The 17,312-nt window shown below is 38.4% G+C and overlaps 1 protein-coding gene across 8 annotated transcripts in view; it reads left to right on the top strand.

Moving 5' to 3' along the window:
- The first annotated feature begins 526 nt into the window (after positions 1–526).
- The window catches only part of myocd (myocardin), a 109,927-nt gene continuing 93,141 nt past the window's right edge, over positions 527–17,312 (top strand). For 7 of the 8 annotated variants that reach the window (XM_026315014.2, XM_026315015.2, XM_026315010.2 and 4 more), the window contains exon 1: positions 527–791. The gene's annotated coding sequence lies outside the window, so the exon portion shown is untranslated. The remainder of the gene's footprint in view (positions 792–17,312) is intronic. The other variant, XM_026315019.2, reaches the window with a different exon arrangement.

Below are 17,312 nucleotides of genomic sequence, written 5' to 3'. Positions count from 1 at the left end.
AAACTAGCTTTGTGAAGCTGGTATTTATGATCTGGCCAACAGAGATGTATAGAAGTAAACATGTTCAATCAGATTTTTTTTTCCCTGATGGTTTAAATGTGTATAAATGGTTAACGTCATTAAAAGGACAGCACCACTGCGAATGGTTAACATCGGAGTGCTTTTTTTTTAACTTTTAAATTATTACTATCATTTATTCATTTTATTATTTCTGGAGAATACCTTTATTAGCTAATTGCAAATCGGCATGGCAGATCATTGTCTGCACTTGCTCGGATTAGAATTAACACCAATATTACACATCAGCTTGATATGAAAGATCTGCATACTCCACATCATATTCCCCAGAATATGAGCAACAACAGTATGACACTCGAAGTAGGAGACTATTGAGTGTATGCACTTGTAGTGATAAAATTCTGATAAAATATTATACTTGTTTCCACCATGTGATTATGGTGGGTGTCCATATGTCTTACAAATATTCCAAGAGGCATTCATCTATTTCCATTGACAGTGACACTAGCAGCAGGAAGCATGTCACTGTCTCCATTATGCAAAGCAGTGAGAGGGCATACTGTGTGCTTTGCATGTTTTACAGTTGTTGGATATGCGAAAAGGTAGGACTGTGTGTGAAGACACTCATTTCTCTCCTCTGGTTAATTACTGTACGGGAAATTGGATGTAAAATACTTGAACAATCACATATCTGAAGTGAGTTACAGATGGAGCCTACAGTAGTGAATCCAATTACAGTTTATGGAAAGCAGCTGTCTGAGAAACATATGTTGGTGAGTGAAACTGTGAGACTAATGTTGAAGTTTACAGCTCTGCTTGTCTGTATAAAACAATGACTATTTATGTATTTATGCATGAAAATGGATTGACAAGCCAACAGTCCTTTGTAAATCCTCGTACCATGTGTTGTGTCACTGTATTATAGGCACACGTCTGAAGTGAAGTCAGTTTTTTTGTGTCTTGGTTAACTCATGCTCCATCAGAGTATTTTGATGTCATAACATCATGATAACTTGCCTCTATGGATCTACAGAAAAACACGGTTAGTGTTTGCTTTTGTCATGTACGAACTGTCTTATCCATGTGTTTATTTATGTACACTGAATCAATTCATCTGTGATGCAGCCAACAGCCATGTATGGGATAAGCTTTCATTTCAAAACATTTGGATTTAATTATCATCGGGATATGATATCCAAACAATCTGGTTTCTTCCATTAATAACATGATTGCAATATGGCAATGCGATCTAAGACAGCAGCATTTTCATATATTTTTGCGGATTTTGAACTTTTTTTCTTACTATTATGGTCATGGGGCAAACCCAATTTTGAATAATGACATAATTTACATTTTGGAGTTTTGAAGGATCTCTTTTAGGAAGTGTCCTAGTTCCACAGCTTGCAGTATCCCAGCTGAAAAACAAACATGTACCCATGTTACTCGTCCAGAATATAATAATCCTTCAGGCTTTTGCACGAGGAAAAGGAAACCAGCTAAACTTTTTGTGTAACTGATAACTGAAGTGCAGCACTATACAGTACACTGAGGAAACTTAAAACCAGTGTGTTACTTCATAGATAAAGCACTACAGAGCATAATGTTCTATTTATAGGAATTTACCATGATGCAGGGTCCGGTGGACAGTGTGGAGAAGGGTTTTTCTCCTCCTCCACATTACAGTTTTGGATTTTTTGATCTCTGTATTCTTGCATATACATAGTTTCATTGGGAGCAAATCTGTTTTTTGTTTGTTTTGCTTTTGAAGTTGTTTGTTGGTTTTCTCCTGTTTTTGTGCATAGGTTTGTTTGGGATTTTGTTATTGTTCTTTATACTCTTCATTACTAATTGTTATTTCTTAACATTAGATTCTGCAAACATGCTATGATAAGATTGTGTAAACTTGCCTGAGTTTGAGTTTAATAGTCTTTTCTTAGCACACTTAAAGTCAAATAAGGTGAAACATTAGCAATAAGGCTGCTGAATGTTCTGAGGAAGGTTTGGTCAGACTTGATGTTATTACTGTGACTTAGAAAGTGTGTGGTTATAATTTCATGCTGTGAATAGTGCCAGAGGAGGTTGGCTGTAGTAACTAGGTTGCTAGCGAAATGCTATCTCAGCAGCTAATATTAACATGAGCTCTCACTTGCACACTAACAGCTAACTGATGCACGTCATTCAATTTTAGGTTTACATTAAACTGAGACATCCCTTTCATTTTCTCATTGCTCTGTTTGCACTCTGCTTCATGCTCAATCATATATAATTATGTTAGATTGCAGTACCAAATAAATAAATAAATTAACTTAGTAATCAAGTGAACCACATATTGTCATATTGTCCAGAGTTCCATCACAGTGATTCTTATTCTACTAGAATTGGGCTTTACTAACATTATATTTACAGACCTTGCTGTTCCTACTGTGCTTGGTTATGACCTGAGCAACATCCAAACAGCAGTATGGTGTTTTTTGAGAAGCTGATTTGTCATTTATTTGTTTGATGTAATTTTGGTGAGAAATTAACTGTGGCTGGGAGTAAATGAGCAGTGGTTAAAATTGGCTACAAGGTGTAAGTAAAGTTTATGTGTGTTTTTATTTGTCTGGTTGTGATTTCAACAGGACTGAATCTTTCTCTTGGTTGTCAGTTTTTGATTTACTGACTGTGAACTCCTCCTGCTGTTTCTCTTCTTGTCTATGATTGTGCTTCGCTCACATGTTGTTACCTACAGCAAAAGCACACAGCAGTCACGCTGTTAAGGTTCACCGGGAGCCTGATCATTGAAATGACAGGAGACAAATCATTTAAATTGGCCTGTTATCTCCTTTGTTGTTAGGGCCAAACAGCCCTATAGTGTGTGCTGTTATCTGTCTCTGATTACACTCCTCAGGTTCCCTCAAGACACTCCAATATTCATTTAATACTCAAATGTGTTGATGTTTCCATATATATATATATGTATATATATATATATATATGTATATGTATGTATGTATGTATGTATGTATGTATGTATGTATGTATGTATGTATGTATTGCTGTTATAATTTAACAGGGGTGATTGTTCATGCCAGCATCTCTGTGACTGGGCATGTAGGTGCAGGGACCTAACTGCTAATGTCAGTGCAAGTATGAGTGTCTATGCAAATTTTAATGGAAAGCCTTCTCATATTTGTTCATATATTTATCAGGACCATAGTGGTTAACCAACCAACTGACATTGCAACCCCTGCGGTGGCTGATAACTCACCAGAACAATTCTCTGCATTTAGGATCCCCAGTAGTCTGTCAGCTACAGTCAAAGGGACCATTTCTTCAGAAAAAAATAATTTTGTTGAAACAATTTTATAGTGATGTCTGTATTAATACTGTGAACACTCTCTGAAGACTTGTTGCTGCTAATGTTTTAATAAACTAAATTCCATTCACATTCTACCCATTTTATTGCGATGGTGGCATCAAACTAAGAGACAACCATCACAAAACTATTTGCATGACTAGATACAAAGATACTCTTCAGCAAGAAGAAATGTTTTGTAATTTGAGTGACCTGACCATTAAAGCAGCGCTGCATACAGTATCATTGGCAACCTATATTTAGCTATTGTGAGGGTCATGCCCTCTGTTTCACCTCTCAGTTCATGTTGCTGAATGCCACACAGTCTGGCTGCATGTTACTAGTGTGCTCATGAATTAGTATTTGGACACATCTTACCACATGTGTCCAATTAGAGTTTCAGTCAACTGAATTGGCACACATATCCTACATAATTTAGGTTGCTGAAATTTAGCCTATGGGTTTCCTATGATGTCTAATTACATTGTAAGACACGAGTAATTGCCATAATAAGTAATGTGTTTAGATTATGCAGAAGTTGGTCCAGATGTAAAACATCTGTTTTGATCCAGCAGTTGCGCTTTTGTTACTTTACATGGTATTGTGAGAGCGGCTGTCAGGTCTGTTCATATCTTTTATGTAAATTTCAAGCTGTATGAGCATGTGCTAATAGCCATATCTCTCCTTTGCCTTCCATATATATCATACATTGAAAGTGAAATGAGTTGTATTGTCCCATGTAAAACACCGAGTTTTTGGCATGTTGGCAGGATGGAGTCATACAGTAGCTTTATTGTACAGTAAATGTGGCTATAAAGAGAGATGACTGTGTTATATCATTTGCTATGTTATTACTGTTAAAGAACATTTGCCTTACATGTCATGTGTGAATGAACATATGGAGCCTAGAGGTGAGAGAATGCCACCTGCTCAGTCAAGTATGAATGTAAAACTAGACATAATCTGCACAGACAAGTGTCTGACCTGAGCTCAGCTTCTGCAACCATACAGGTAAATTTTAGTTTAGAATTTTAGTTTTTTGTTACCTGCTATTAGGTTCTCATTTCTGCTACGTTAAAGCATGTATTTCACTTTTCTTATTTACAGATTATTCTGAAGATGAGCAGTAGTAGTCTGATGCCTAATATGGGCACTGACGTCCAATGGAAGAAAACAGATTGTGATGTACCAAATAAAAAAAAGGAATGAAGCATCAAAAAGCTCCATAGATAGAGTTATAGGCAGATCTGGCAGGTTAAGCTACACCTTTGCAAACTTTAATGAGTTTATTCTGCTGCTGTGCGCAAAATGGTTTTAAGATGTCATTATGAATTCTTGCAGGAGAATCTGTCTAATACTTTGGTGGGTTTGTGACATGGCTTAAAGGGATTGAGTTCATGAGACGTAATCCATGTTCAGACAGAGATGTTTTCTAGTCTTTTAACCTTTCATTGAGTGCTCAACGTTCAATGACCTTCACAATCAGACCTGTGAAAAGTACTCTCCCCTACAATTGCTTTGACTCTAAACACAAAAACATTGCTTTAAATTTGTGCAGTAGATGACAGAATGCTGTTTAGTTTAGGAAACAGACTCAATGAGTCTGTTCAGTTTATGAAACGATCAATACAGTTATCTCTTTTCCTTCTCAATCAAGCTAAAAAAACAGGCACTATTTGTCTTTTCTATTTTTGTCATCAAAGCCCAGCCATTTATTATCATAAGCTGTAAAATATAAATCAAGTCCATGTGAATGGCATCATGGGAAAATGGTTTCCAGTCATCATTTCACATGGTTAATAATCTTCAGAAGGTTATTTCAGCTATTTGGAATATTTCACTGTATGTATGTGATGTAACTACAAAACAAAACCTTGTGAAGTGAAGATATACCCTTGAAATGGGCAACAGTTTTCTTGTCTAGACTTCAAGTTGTAACCTTTAAGAAGTTCATTAGATTCTTTTAGGTTTTTTATATTCATATAACATTTTTTTGCTATTGGCAAAACATTTAAAATTGATTAACCTAATTAAGTGACAGACTGATGATGTCAGTGCTCCCATTTGATTGATGAAATCTGTGTGGGCAGGCCTTACAAATACTGTATGATATCTCAGTTCTTGTAGGTTGGGACACTGATGTTGTTAGCCTTTGCTTACTCATGGTTGATTGTTGCGTGCCTTATTTTACTCTTTAACTCTTGTACATTAACCTAACACACATTGGTGTGGTGTGAAATTTTTACCTTATGGTGATGCAATAGGTTTCAGAAATGTATGTATCAAATAACATATACCCACAGCATTATAGGGTTAATCACAGTGATTTAACCACACAGCATTGAATCTATATGAACCTGACAACAGCACTCAGCAAATGTTATAATAAGATGAAAAAAGTAAGTTCTAATTATCAGGGCTAATGTTAGAAAGCAGGGCCAAACTAGCTTGCATTCAGCAACGAACCACAGGGGTTATATTCAAGGAGCCACATGAAAACACAAAGTGACTGTCCCTGCATTTGCAGAACCTCACAGAATGTCACATTTTTCCTGTACAAACAAAATGTTTACACTGTCTTTGCAGTTAAAACTGTTAGAATGGATTTATCTTTTTTACTAAAAATATAAAAATGAGTTTGTGATTGCTTGCAGAGACTTTATATTAAACAGACAGTGAGGCCACTTTAATGTTAGCATATTTGACATAATGATTAAATGACCATGACTTAGTTTTTTTCTTAACACAAGCGTAGATCAGTGTGATGGTATTGGCTTTCCCCTTTTGCAGTTGTTAAGTGTTTAAAATTCAATCACAGGAATGTGTCAAAACATCTGGCCAGAGTTAAATGGACTACACTTGATGACTATCAGATATTCTTCACATACATATACAATGTGTACAATAGGATATGGTATTTATAGAATCAGTTTTAATTGGCTAGATTTTGGACACTAATGTCACTGATCATATTTAGCATTTCTTTGAAAAGATGGGATGAAATGACAAGTTATTATTTCCTCTTAACTTGTGTTATTTCGTTTCTGACTTGGCAGAACATCTCTTACTGTGCCTGATTAGACCTTGGGTGTTGTAACGCAACCTTTCCTGAAGAATGTAATGATCTCACACATCAAGCAGATGTTCTCAATCAATATTTGTTGACGTGAAAGGCCATTAGTTTGCTAATTACATTTGCATAAACATTCACCACTTCATATTTACTATGCTAAATTGGTTTTCATATAGCGTTTACATACAGTAAAGCCTCAAGTGCTTACACATGTTTGCTATAAATACTGCTTGGCCTAAGTAACAATGTATACACGTACATGAACAGCCAATCACATACTATATGTGTGTATATTCATGGCCACACACATATACACAAACAAATTATCAGCAGCATCCCGCCCTAAACAGCTTGCATTCCCCACCAATGACTTGTTCAGAGTAAACAAACATTTATCTGCCTCTCTGGCAAACCAATAGTGCATTGGAGCTATTTGTTTAGTGGACACCAAAGCCCGATATAAACAAGCTATTAAAGTTTGTCTAATGAAAGGTATAATTTGGACATGTTAAGAGGCTTTTTTCCTCATAGACCTGTGAACCCACAGTTTAGAACATCTAAATGGTGCTTCATTGATATATACACATAGATGCCACACTGGTTAATGCTGTCCATCATAGCTGTATGCCAACGCTGTATGCCATGTTCAGATGGTGATGCAGTGCCTTCAATAAATAAATTAATAAAGGAACGGAGTCACAGTTCAGGTGATCATAACTGGATCCAATCACAGAGATGTATTAATGATATTTGGCTAAATTTGCATGTTTTCAGATCAAACCACTATTTTCTATATTTTTTCTCATTTTTCTATATCTATATTTCTTACACCTTGAGAAAGTAACTGGTTTTGCTGTTTTTTTTTTTTTTTTTTTTGAGAAATAAAAGACAAATTGGATTATATAACATTGGATGGGTCATTTTTTAGAAATATTTCAGTCATAATGTGTGCTCCATCTTTCTGAAAGACATACACTAAATAAGTGGTTGTAGTGCCTAGAAAGGGGTAAAACTAGCAAAGGAAAAACCCAGACATTTTTCTCTCAAAACAGATACAGTATAATGTCAAATAAGATTCATTACAGGATTTATTCACCAAGGTGTCAGAAACACAAGTCCAGCAGCAGGATAAAACATTACTCTGCTTCTGCTGGGAGTATAAGTAGGCAGTTTTTTCTAACAAATGTTTGCTAGCACTCAAAAGCAGGTAGATAGACTGTTGGACTGTTGTTACTGACCTAAATCAGCATAATATTGACAATGATTAATTTTGCTACTCTGCCAAAAAATTAGCACAATGGCTGTTTGTCTGTCAAACAACCAAGGTGAACATTAATTTTGTCCAGAGTTTTCCATATTGAGGGCAACTATGATGTTATCAACATGACCCTAAGCCATTTTGCCCTGATCTGAGCCCCCCAGACGTGCAAGTACTTCTATTCAATTCAATTCAATTCAATTCAATTCAATTTTATTTGTATAGCGCCAAATCACAATACAAATCATCTCAAGGCACTTTACAAAAACTAAAACTAAAAACCCAACAATTCCCTTATGAGCAAGCACTTGGCGACAGTGGAGAGGAAAAAACTCCCTTTAACGGAAGAAAAAAACCTCCAGCAGAACCGGGCTCAGTTTGGGCGGCCATCTGCCTCGACCGGTTGGGGTGAGTGGATAGAGCAGAGAGAAAAGAACAGCAACAATAAACAACAAATAGACACTGCAAGTTGGTGGGGCCAGTAACTGCACATCAGCGATAAACAGCTCCAGGACCAGGGACACCTGCAGAAGGTACAGAGAGAGAGAGAGAGAGAGAGGGAGGGAGAGAGCACAAACTAGGGGAGAGAGAGAGCACAAGGTTAATAACATTCAATGGTGGAATATACATGAGGTGGGAGAGAAGGGGGGGGGGGGGGGGGGGGGGTAGGGTAGGGGAGCTCAGTGCACCAATGGTCCTCGGGCAGTCTAGGCCTATAGCAGCATAACTAAGGGATGGTTCAGGGTTGCCTGAAGCCAGCCCTAACTATACGCTTTGTCAAAGAGGAAGGTTTTAAGTCTAGCCTTAAAAGTATAGAGAGTGTCTGCCTCCTGAACCCAGACTGGGAGCTGGTTCCACAGGAGAGGAGCTTGATAGCTAAAGGCTCTGCCTCCCATTCTGCTTTTGAGAACTCTGGGAACCACAAGTAGGCCTGCACTCTGAGAGCGAAGTGGTCTATTGGGATAATATGGTACTATGAGGTCTTTAAGGTATGAAGGAGCTTGATTATGAAGGGATTTGTATGTGAGAAGAAGGATTTTAAATTCTATTCTATATTTTACAGGGAGCCAATGAAGAGAAGCCAATATAGGAGAAATATGATCTCTCTTGCTAGTTCCTGTCAGGACTCTGGCTGCGGCATTCTGGATTAATTGGAGGCTTTTTATTAAGATATTAGGACATCCAGATAGTAATGAGTTACAGTAATCTAGCCTTGAGGAAACAAATGCATGGACTAGTTTTTCTGCATCATTTTGAGACAGGATGTTCCTAATTTTGGAAATGTTGCGCAGGTGAAAGAATGCAGTTCTAGAAATTTGTTTTATGTGTGAGTTAAAGGACATGTCCTGGTCAAAAATAACTCCAAGGTTTTTTACAGTAGTGCTGGAGGCCAGGGCTATGCCATCTAGAGTAGCTATAATTTTAGAAAAGTTATTTCTGAGATTTTTAGGCCCAAATATAATGACTTCTGTTTTCTCCGAGTTTAAAAGTAAAAAGTTACTGGTCATCCAGGCCTTTATGTCAGTTAGACAGGCTTGAAGTCTGGTTAACTGGTTTGTGTTAACAGGTTTAATAGATAGATATAACTGAGTGTCATCCGCATAGCAGTGGTAATTAATAGAGTGCTTCCTAATGATATATCCTAAAGGAAGCATATACAGGGTGAACAGAATCGGTCCTAGCACAGAACCTTGTGGAACTCCATAACTAACTTTTGTTCGTGTGGAAGGCTCATCATGGACATGAACAAACTGGAATCTGTCCGATAAATAGGATTGGAACCACTTTAACGCTGTTCCTCTGATACCAATCACATGCTCCAGTCTCTGTAATAAGATGTTGTGGTCAATGGTGTCGAATGCTGCACTAAGGTCTAGGAGGACAAGTATCGAAACAAGTCCATTATCTGAGGCTAAGAGAAGATCGTTGGTGACTTTTAACAGTGCTGTTTCTGTACTATGATGTGCTCTAAATCCTGATTGGAAATCTTCAAATTGTTCATTCCTGTGTAAGTGGTCTGATAGCTGCTTAGCAACAGCTTTTTCTAGGATTTTAGAAATAAATGGCAGGTTGGATATTGGTCTATAATTAGCCAAGACTCCTGGATCAAGACTAGGCTTTTTGAGTAAAGGTTTGATTACTGCAGTCTTAAAGGCCTGTGGTACGTAGCCTGATACTAGAGATAAATTTACCAAGTCCAATAAAGATGAGTTCATTAATGGCAGGGTGCCTTTAAGCAGTCTAGTCGGGATGGGGTCCAAGAGACACGTTGATGATTTAGATGAAGCAACTACTGATGTAAATTCAGAGAGATCTATAGGAGAGAAGCAGTCTAAACATAACTGAGGTCCTACAGATGATTCAAGAGCTACTGCAGTAGAAGATTCATTTATTGCAGGTATAGGAAGCATCTGCTGAATTTTATCTCTAATAGTTGTGATTTTATTTGTAAAGAAACTCATAAATTCATCACTGCTGAGAGCTAAGGGAACACTGGGCTCAACAGAGCTGTGACTTTTTGTCAGCCTGGCTACAGTGCTGAAAAGAAACCTGGGATTGTTCTTATTTTCCTCTATTAGTGATGAATAGTATGAAGTTCTGGCTTTACGGAGAGCTTTTTATATGTTAGTAGACTGTTTTTCCAGGCTAGAAAAATTTCCTCTAAGTTTGTGGAACGCCACTTCCTTTTCCAGCCTTCGTGATGCCTGCTGGAAAGGAAGTGGCGTTCTATAAACTCTTAATGTATGAACCATTTTCAGCCGTTCAACTAGAGTGTTGTGATGTTGCTCAGGGCTTCGATACTGCAAACAAAACTTACATTAGCTGTCAGGTTGTTATATATATGTTATATATATATGTCAGTATTTGTACTGAGCTAGTTCTCTAGTTGACCTCTGTGATGACAGGACACGTGGCTCCCAGGACTTATGCTTCAAGATGTGTTTCTATCATTATTCTAGTGCTCTATGTGCTGAAATGTGGATGGGTCTCCTAGAAGTCTGGTTTTACTTGTGTATATTGTCATTTTTATATGTCTGACGAAAGTTTAAACAATGTCATACCTTCTTCTCTTAACAAGTGGATTATTCAGGTCTTAATATGACCTAAATAATATCTATCTATCTATTGGGCGAAATCTAGAAAAGAATTAATATTTTTAGCATGACACATTCTAAGGCCTGAATTTCTGTCCATCAGTTGCTGATAAATGACCATTGCATTTGTTTGCCATATCACATACCTTCTCCTTTGTCTGCTCCTCTGTGAGTTCTCTCACCCTTGGCAGAGGCCTTGGAAGCTGCACTAACCCTCCATGTGCTCACCGCTTGGATTAATGGCTGTTTTGGCAACATATGAACTCATGGGTAATTGGCTGAGGTGAAGTTTCCTCTTGAATGCTACCTGGTTCTTTTGTGGCTGCCTTCATGGTTGGGCACTTCCCCTGCCACTAAGACTGATAATTGAGCAGTACTTTTGTGACACTGGCTATGAACCATGATGAGGAAATTACATGTTTCCTAAAAGTGTCATTAAAGAGAATGGCAAGACTTCTGTCATTGGGAAGTATTATTTTGTGGCCATGTTGCATCAGCTTTAATGTTTGCTTCTATGTCTCTATGTATATCATTTCCCTTAGAAGATAAGAAAAACATTTAGCTTAAAACCAGTTATCTTTTCTCTAATTACCTTAGCTTTTGTCTGTAAGTATTGTTTGGACCAGCATAATGTTAGTAAGAATATCACGTACTCTGTACCTGCTAAAGAACTTTATTTTATTCATGACATCCTTCTCCTTCTCTTCCACTTAACTAATGACCATTTGCGGATCTTGTCATTCCCTACCTGTCCACCAGATGCCCTCAGAGCTTCTTGCCTTTTGCCAGTCACCTGATCCTGCTCCTCCCTGCACACGTTTCATTGGTTAGATTATTATGCCTAAATGCACAAATAGCTGAAACTCCTATTGGCAGATGTTTATCAGCTTTTCACCTGTTCCAGAAGTTCTGCCTTTTATCCGCTGCCTGTGTGTAGACCAGCTTCTTGTCAGGGACCTACTGTACCAGATCTTTGAAAGCAGCAAGGCAGGGTTTGTTGCTGGACTCTTCGATCTGCTTGTAAACCATTGACTTGTACCTTTAAGTCTAGGCACTTGCTGTGCCCAATTTTGTGCATGTAGGTTCTCTGTGGGGCTCATTATTGTTAAGGATGTCATAATACGATGCGTACCTCGATACAGTGTGGTGTGGTATGGTACAATATGATACAATATAATATAATATATAATGCCATATATCGCAATACTCAACATTATTTTAAAAATAGTGCATCTTGCTGTGTACCACTTAGGTAATCTAATAATAGGCAGGCACATCTGAATAAATTAAATAGTTAAACTATTTTGATAAATTGTCATCTAATGAATTTTCTGAAGAGCGCATAATTCTGGAAATTCTTGAAAGTAAAGTCTATATGTAAGTGTTCTTACATTTATATATGGTATAAAAATCAAAAGTGCATGTAAGTGTTCTTACATTTATATATGCTGTAAACATGAAAATAAATTTCATGTAAGTGTTCTTACATTCAAATTCACTCTAACATAAAAAAGTGCCTTAAGCCTCCACTCATGCACAGAAGATTGCAGTCATCTGTGCTCTTCTGGTCTGAAAAGACAAAGATGCTCGTTGTACAAGAAGGACTAGCCCCATCCACCACAGGCCGGAGAAACTACAGCGGCCCCTTATGGATGGATGGCATATCAATATTAAGGGCTGGAATACTGATATTGTATTGTTTTAAAAAATATCGATATATATTATCATTATCAATTATCATTCATTTATTCATTATCTATACCCACTTAGCCTAATTAGGCTCACAGGGATCAGCTGGAGCCTATCCCAGCTCTCTTTGGGTGAAAGACAGGGGTCCACCCTGGACAGGTCACCGGTCCATCACAGTATATGTAAATATCGATTTTTTTTTTGTTGTTCTCAGATTGAGGAAATCCTTTGTTCCCACAGCTATAAGACTCTTCCACCTCACTTAGCTCCCTGCTCCATAATCCCACTAACTTGCTCACAAGCATCACACACACACACGTACAGGCATTACTGCAACCACTGCATATGCAATGATTTAATTGGATTGTGATTTAATTTTTAACTGCCATTTTATTATTTTTGTTGTGTATTCATTCTTTTTACTACAGATGTGTTTGATGATGTATGAGATGTATGAGTTACAGGGACACTTGAATTCCCCTTTTGGGGATGAATAAAGTATCTATAGTATCTCTTCTCACACTCCATCTCCTGATGAAGGCTCTAAGATGCCTTAAAAAGTGAGTAAACAGGTCTTGATTTAGGATTTTTTTGTCTACTAATAACCTTTTTGTCTGCTGCTAACTAACTGCTAACTACTTTATTCAATGTCAAAAATGAATTCATGAATTCATGTAAAAGATTTACACTTTTTTATGCTTGTTTTTATTGTACTAGTACTCCTGTCATCCTTCATATAGTATATACAAAAGTTTAAAACACCAAAAATTGTTTGAGATAAGCTTCTCAGAAAGTTTGCATTGATATAGGTATAGAAAGAGTCTAAGAGACAGCTAGAATTTCGGGATAATACAGCCATCAGGTCAAATGGAAGAGGAATAGTGAAATTATTGTATCAAAATAAGACTTTTCTGTCTTATCAGGAGACTTGTTATGTTTGGGTACATGATGTGCCTGTATTAACAGTCAAAGTAGGAATTAGGTTATGGGTTGTCCTGGTTTGAGTCCTCTCAGTCTAACTCTGCCTTAAACAGCAAGCATGTGCATATATAGATCCAAATAACAAAATAACTAGTCTGAAAAAGGCCGAACTAAACGGTCAAGTGGGCATTGGTCTGCATGAATGGACATGGGCAAAGCTGTGAATTCTTCCATTGGGTTATAGCCTTGTTGTTTGTTGTTTGTCCAGTTTCCTGGACCAGATGTTACACTAAATCCATCACTCGGCGAGAAAAGGATGTGTATGATCCCAAAGAAACACAAATCAGGTCTTTTAAAATAGCGTCTTTATCACTATTACTTCATGGAAGCATTGATAATAAAGCAAAAGAATAATTTCATCCTGACCCTGAATGTAACAAAAGATGGTCTAAATACTTATACATGTAGAGTCTATAGAGATAAAGATAGAGATTAGAGGTTTTTGCTGTTGTTGTTGGCTGTTTTTCCTAACAAAATAGTTGATGCTGTCATTAGAATAGCTGAGAAAAAATGGCATGGTTTTATGACGCCGTCATTTTCTTGGAAAGATTTTGTAGCTCTCTTATCACATGGGAAAGAATTATGTTTACAGGATCTATTAAACCACACAGGGTGAAGCGGGTTCTTCATCAATTCACTTACTTAAAGGAGTACTATGCATCATGAAATACAGATTATCATTGTTCTGTTCAATCAGGATGATTTGATATGAAATCAGAGTATACAATTAAAAATACTACATTATCTACTCTACTCATTGCAGCTTATTGAAAAATTGATATCTGCTGATCTCTAGTTCATTCGTCCAAGATACATAAATGAGTGAACATGCTGAGAATAAGTGTGAGTGTCTTTAGTTTTTGTGTTTGCTCAGTAAATACAGATGACTTTCAAAGCCCTTAAGCAATTAAATTCATACTGATACAAACAAGCTGAACTCTATCTAGCAGGATCTGGATAAAAAGGTTGACTCGTGGATGATGAGGAGATGATCAGTCTGATCATCAGACTGATGAAGCCACCTGGATGGGTGGTGAAACATTTCAACTTTCAAACTGAAAGTCCAGTTGCCATCAGTCAACCTTTAGATAACTTCCCCTGGATGACGGAGAATCTTCACAGACAAGATCTGGATCTTCCTTTGTTTCCTTTCGTTAATTTGTGTGATATCACCAGCTTCAAACACGGGAACCACATGTTGCACAATAAGCTGAGGCATTTGGTTCCAAGGTGCAGTAAAACAAGGCCATTGCCCTGGTGTACCCTCTGCCAGATCCTGCGGGGACTGGCGGAGCTGTTGGTGCTTGCTTGGATCCACATTAACTGTGTGAACATTCTTGTCGTGTTATTCTGGTGTATTTATTGCCTGCTTGATTACTTGTGTGTTTACTTGGCAGTTTGCTGCCCTGCCAGAGAGAGAAAGGAAAACATGTCAAAGCATTATGACCCGCGGTGATAGTTGAAGTGTTCACAGGTTGCACTTTATTGCTTAGATGTACTGCCAATCAAAGAGACTAAGCAGGTTGAAGCGGTTTCCTAATCCCACTCCACCACTTTTATGGAGAACAGGTGTTGATGATAAAAGATCAGACTGAAGATGACATTGTTAATGCTGATGGCGGTGCTGATGGGCCAATCACAATTTTCAGTATAATAAATGCCACAGTGTACAGTATGATTTATATTTATCAAACGATTAGCTAACCACTACAACCATTAACTACACTGTATAAACTGCTATATCTAGTGTTTTCATCACCCACCATCTCTAACAGGCAGAGGACACCAGGCTGTGACTTTAAAGAGGAATGTTAAGGGACAGCCAGTGCACAGTAGGCTTTCTGTTCTTTCTGCCACATGTGCCTTAGAACTACAACAGAGAGATGCACACAGTTGGAGCAGTAATAATGTTGTTTTAGTGCATAGGTATGGTTATAGATTAAACAATAGATTTAATGAAGTCACATTACACTGTTGTTGTAATTACAATGGACAAAATCAGTGAATTATGGTTTTAGTTGACAAATCTTGTGACTTGTAAGACTATGATCAGGCTGATCCAAACAGTGCAGCCTCCTGATCCATTTTAAAGAAACAGCAGTGTTGGAATGGTGGGATGCCAAAGCAAAAAACCTGGGTCAAATTTACTTGCAGCACAATGCATCATGCTGCAGCACACTCAGACGACTAATTAAAATATGTGTATTGTAGCATGAAAACCATATTTCTACTGTTTTTCTCTTGATTGGTGGGAGGAAGGATCAGATCATTTTCACCAAGCTAGCTTTACTGTCCAGTGTTTTGGCATTTTCAAGTCAAATCAGACAGGTGTAATCCTGATCCAGTTTCTGAGTCAGCCTGTTACTCTGCTACTGTAAATGTACTGTATTAGTAAATGTATTTGAAAGTGATGCTGTGAAGCAGCTTTGCTTTGCTTAGTGATGAATAAATCCCCCCCGGTGATGAAACTACTGTTCATATCAGCTCACACGCACGCCAGCCATTGCTGCTACATCAGACTTGACTTTCAGGTTACAAGTCCGACTCCCCTATCCATTAGGCCACGATTTCACCTGACTGAAATATATAGAATAAGCTGTGACACTCATATAAGGCCTCAGTATAATGAGTTTATGGCTTGCTTGTACAGAGGGCCAGTAGATGAGAACCAGCACCTCCAAGTCCATGGTACTCAACTGGAAAAAGGTGGCCTTAGACCTATGGTCATGAGCGAAAGGACAAGATCTCGGATACAAGCAACTGAAATGAGCTTCCTTCGCAGGGTGGCCGGATGCTCCCTTAGAGATAGGGTGAGGAGCTCGGTCACTGGAGCTCAGAGTAGAGTAGTAGAGTAGTGGAGTAGTGGAGCTCCTCCACATCGAGAGGAGCCAGCTGAGGTGGCATCTGTATCGGATGCCTCCTGAGCGAGCTCCTCCACATCGAGAGGAGCCAGCTGAGGTGGCATCTGTATCGGATGCCTCCTGAGCGCCTCCCTGGGGATGTGTTCCCGGCATGTCCCACCGGGAAGAGGCCCTTGGGAAAACCCAGGATACGATGGAGGTAATATGTCACTCGGCTGGCCTGGGAACGCTTCGGTGTTCCCCCGGATGAGCTAGTGGAAGTGTCCAGGGAGAGGGAAGTCTGGGTGTCCCTGCTTAGGCTACTGCCCTCGCGACCTGGCCCTGGAAAAGCGGAAGAGATGGATGGATGGATGGCCCTCATATAAAGTGACTATGTGCATTTTTCCACCCCATAAAGGTTCCCTACCAAAATACCATAGTACATATCAATCTACAGGAGTTGTTTTTGGTTAGACTGTCATTAGCTATTTTGCAGGCTCATTATATGTGTTACCTGTTTGATGGTGTGCCTTTTGTCTATATGAGAAAGAGTTCATGGTTGTGAAGTTTATTACAGCTTGTAACAGGTCTGATTCTGATTCTGATTCTGATTCTAACAGGGAAGCTCATGGGACCTTTTTACTGTCATGCCTCAGTAGTGTACTGTAAGGCTTATTTCCAAATGGTCTTGTATGACAACAGATCTGAAACATCAAACTAGTGTCACTCAAACCTGTCTGTTTCTGTGTATTTCATATCAGTTTTTTTAATATAATTTTACGGTGGCCGACAAGGGCAAACGCGCTGCAACGGCCAAAACACCTGCAAAAGAGAAATGCTGCAAAAGAGAAACGCTCATTCTGTTGCAGTTCAAAACTATAAGCTGCGTCTCATTATGCAGCCTCCGAAATAAGACGCAGCTTATGTCACTACGTGTCTCTCTCGCCTCTCTAAAAGTTGTTTGTTCATAGCTCCCCTCAGTTCGGGGTCCCCCTATCGGCCTGGCGCACTTCGGTTGTGT

Source organism: Mastacembelus armatus, chromosome 19 (genome assembly GCF_900324485.2).
Source record: "Mastacembelus armatus chromosome 19, fMasArm1.2, whole genome shotgun sequence".
NCBI lineage: Eukaryota > Metazoa > Chordata > Actinopteri > Synbranchiformes > Mastacembelidae > Mastacembelus > Mastacembelus armatus.
This window is presented reverse-complemented; position numbering and strand designations above follow the sequence as displayed.